At 37.0% G+C, this 4401-nt stretch overlaps 1 pseudogene; it reads right to left on the bottom strand.

The window, feature by feature from the left end:
* Window positions 1-2645: 2645 nt before the first annotated feature.
* LOC102839399 lies at window positions 2646-3416 on the bottom strand (annotated as a pseudogene).
* Between the last annotated feature and the right edge of the window lie 985 nt (window positions 3417-4401).

Here is a 4401-nt window from a genome sequence, read left to right on the forward strand (position 1 = left end):
GAAAGGTGATAATTGGAGCTATAACTAACATTACATACTTTAATAAGCCCTGTTATAGCGTCGTTATGAAGAGAGCTTTTCAAACTATGACTCAAAATATAGAATCAATAAAAGAAAAGGTGGTAAGTTCAAATACATAAGAAAGAAAAACACTTGATAGTGGTAAAAACAAAGGACATCAAAACAATAATACAGACAAAAGTGAAATGAAAATAACAAGATGATAAAATATTCACAATTTAAAACTTATATCACAGGTAAGCTAATCTCTCTGATATAATAAAGATTCTTAAATATCAAGAAGAAAAAGACCATAAGCTCAATTAACAAATGGGCAAAATTAGCGGACAGACAGGTCATTAAAAAATATATACAAATGCCTTGAACTTAATGAAAAAATGCTCAGGTGCACTCTGAAAAAGTAAATAAATTTAAACTGCAGAGAGGGAATTTCTCATTTATCAGATGGACATCCAAAAATGACTTGCAAACTCACTTTGTATGCTAGGCTTTGGGGAAACTGGCACTGTCATTTTGCTAATAAAAAATCTATGAGTTACAAAATTGCATATCATTACCTTTTGAACATGAAATTCTATTTATCTGCATCTACTCTGATATATCTCTGCAAATACAAAATAGTACTTGCACACAGTTACTTTTTGCAGTGTTATTTATAGTAGTAAAAGTTTAATAATCTAAAAATCCATCAGTAGTGGGTTGATTACTTAGACTATGGTAAATTTACAATGGATCTCTGTTTTTCTGTGGAAATACTGTGATTTTTTTTTTTTTTTTTATGTAAAGATTTCCACATCGTATTTTTAAATGAAAAAAAAAAAAAAGCAAGGAACAGAAGAGTGTGTATTTTATAGTACTGATCTTGGTAAACACAAAGTTGCAAACTTCTTAAAACAAAACACAGGAAGTACAAGACAGAGTTTAAACCAGAGTCTGCTGAAAAATATTATGTAGAGATTGTCAGGATGAGTGGATATGAAATGCTAGATTTGACCCCATTGCTGCTGCCACTGTGTCAGTCCATCTCACTGGGGGGGTCGTCCTCTTTTTTCTCCAACCCTCCACTTTACTAAACATGATGTCCTTCTCCAGGGACTGGTCCTTCCTAACAATATGTCCAAAGAGATGTTATCTGGGCATCCTGGCTTTCAAGGAGCATTCTGGTTGTATTTTTTCCCAATGTTTGTTTTTTTGGCAGACCATGATATGTTTAATATTCTTCTCCCTACATCATAACTGCTTCAATTCTTTTACAGTCTTCCTTATTCACTGTCCAACTTTCAAATGCAGATGAGGTTACTTAAAATACCTTGGCTTGGGTCAGAAGCATGCAGGTCCTCAAGCTGAAAGGTTTGCTCTTGAACACTTTAAAGAGATCTTGTGCCACAGATTTGTCTAATACATCATTTGATTTCTTGACTGTTGCTTCCATGAGTGTTGATGACTAATCTGAGCAAAATGGCATTGTTGACAGATATAATCTTTTCTCCATTTATATGAATGTTTATTGGTCTAGTGGTGAGGATTTGTTCATAGAATCCTTCAATAATACAAGTCAAGGCTTGAATGTTTTCTGAAGTTCTCTCAGTTTGAGAAATGCTGACTGTGTTCTTCCCTTTTGGCTTTCTAATTCCAGTTCTTTGCACATTTAAAGAAAATGATTTATAAAATGTGATTTTTTTTCTTAGGTTACTCTGCTGTTATGTAGCATATAACATTTTCACAAGGCTTTTTTGGGACAACAGTCAATGATTAGCAACACACAATAGTGGTCCAACTCTTTACACAAACTGGACACCCTATCATATGTGCACAAATCTGCATGGAAAAGTACTAAAGTTTTAGATTTGGACTTGTAGACTTTCTACTTCCCCTTTCTAGTGTATTAAGAAATAACATACACTTTTATTGCACAAAGAGATGCTTGTATTCTGGCAGCAACATGCTGCTTTATTATAATAGCAAAATGAATACCAGAACTACAAAGGCAGACGTGTTAGTAAAATTTTATTGTGAAGGGAAGTTGTCAACTTAAACAGCAGCAAATGAAAAATGAACAAGAAAACTCCCTTTTGTCACAGATACCCATGACCTCCACAATATATTATGTAGGAGGTATTTCGACATGTGACCCCAAGCCAAAACTGTCAAATGCTTTCCCAGTCAATCAAATACTTCTGGATTCCTACCAAGAAGGATTATATAGTAAGAGCATGGAAAAGTTGCTTACTGAAAGGACATCCCCAAAGAAAAGTATGGGAAAGAATGCAGAAATTAAGCAGAGCATTCTTTAATTGTAATTAACTATATTTTCATATCTTCACCGTAATACAAAACACAGTTATTTGAAGAACTGGTTCAGAGTACTTAAATACCAGATTCATTTTAGTCCTCTACATAAATGTTTGGAACTTGCTTATGTTTATATGAAATGACGCTATTAATACTTTTCTACAGCAGTAACTGCACACCAGAAGGCCAGGACAAACACAAATCAAGAAACGGAGTTTTCCAAAGCTGCAGTGTGAAAAGCCTATCAACAGTTGGTTCCATACACATGAATGGGTTTCTTTGCTATAGGAAATCCAAATAGAATGAGGAATGGAGACGTGTAAAAAGGTTTCTCAAAGGGGAGAAGGATGACACTTGTAGGCATTTAGTTTTCTAAATGCTCCTTCTACTGCATCACATTCTTCTCCTGCACTGTCTGGTCCATAACGTTAGGTTGTCTCTAAGCAACTGCATGATGAAGGTGTTGTCTTTGTACGAGTCTTCATTCAGTGTATCAAGTTCTGCGATGGCCTCGTCAAAAGCTGTTTTAGCCAGCGTACAGGCAAGCTCTGGGTTATTAAGGATCTCATAGTAAAATACAGTTAAGAGCCAGCCCTAGGAGAATTGGATGTGTAGGCTGCATCTCCTTCTTGCTTGTATCAAATACCTCTTGGTAAGTTCCTTGAGAATTACCTATTGTTTGTTTTCGATCATCCTTACTTGCTACTTTAACAAGGTACCAGAAATAACCTCTTTTCATTTCATTTTCAGATAGAAGACTTTACTCTCTGAATTAGTTGCATTGGCTATTAAATATTTATTCAACAATTCCAGGACCTTGGTGCAGATGGATCTCAGTTCAGACCCCACTTTCTCCTGATAGTCCTTAATCAGCTGCAACTTCTTGTCTGAGGTGTGGTTTTCTGCTCGATGCTAGAGACGACATTCCAGGCCAACCCACGGCCCCCGACCACATTCTTGTAGACCACCAAGAGCAGGTTGTGCTCCTCGTTGGACAGCTTGTCCCCCTGCTCCATCATGGCTTCCATACAGGTGGCTGTGTCTTCGTAGCACTCAGCCTGCTCAGCCAGCTTCACCTATTGGATCAACTCCATCTTCTCCATAGTGGACCGACGGACAGGCGGGCCGTGACGGGGCTGCAGGAAGAAAGTGGACAGTGAGAAGAGAACAAGCGAGCCACTGAGGCTGGCAAGAACCAACCCAGATCAGGAAGAGCTCTCTTCGAAAGCCTTCACTGTCACTGCTGCCCAGACGCCTCTTTGCACATTTTGTTATAATAGTTGACTTTGTCTTCTTGGGCTGACTTGTGCAATTTCCTATTCAATTCTTTTAACTCATTTCTTCCATTTGCTTTAGCATCTCCAAGCTGGAAAGCAAGCTTCAGAGTCTCTTCTGACATCTATTGTGGTATTTCTCTTCTTTTCTTGTCGTCTTAATGACCTTTTGCTTTCTTTCTGTATGATATCCACCCACAATGATGTCAACCCACAAGCTCTGGTATTTGGTCTTTAGTGTTGAATGCATCAAATCTATTCTTCAGATGATCTCTAACTTCTGTTGGTATATGTTTAAGGTCATATTTTGGCTTTCATGGAATTAATTTAAATTTTCTTCAACTTCAGTCTAAACTTGCGTATGAGCAATTGGTTGTCTGGTCCACAGTTTGCCACTGGCCTTTTGACTGATGATATGAATCTTTTCCATTGTCTCTTTCCACAGATGTAGTCAATTTGATTTCTGTGTATTCCATCTGGTGAGAACCATGTGTATAGTAGTTTTTTATGTTGTTTTAAAAAGGTATTTGAAATGAAGAATCTCTGGTCTTGCAAAATTCTTATCATGGGATCTCCAGCATCGTTTGTATCACTAGGGTCATATTTTCCTACCACGGATCCTTCTTTTTGTTTCCAACCTTTGCATTCCAATCACTAGTAATTATCAATTCCTCTTGATTGCATGTTTGATCAATTTCAGACTGAATAAGCTGGTAGAATTCTTCAATTTCATCATTACTGGCTTTAGTGGTTGATCCGTAAATGTGAGTAATAGAGGTATTAACTGCTCTTCCTTTTAGGTGTGTGGTTGTTA

Source organism: Chrysochloris asiatica, unplaced genomic scaffold (assembly GCF_000296735.1).
Source record: "Chrysochloris asiatica unplaced genomic scaffold, ChrAsi1.0 scaffold00202, whole genome shotgun sequence".
Taxonomy (NCBI): domain Eukaryota; kingdom Metazoa; phylum Chordata; class Mammalia; order Afrosoricida; family Chrysochloridae; genus Chrysochloris; species Chrysochloris asiatica.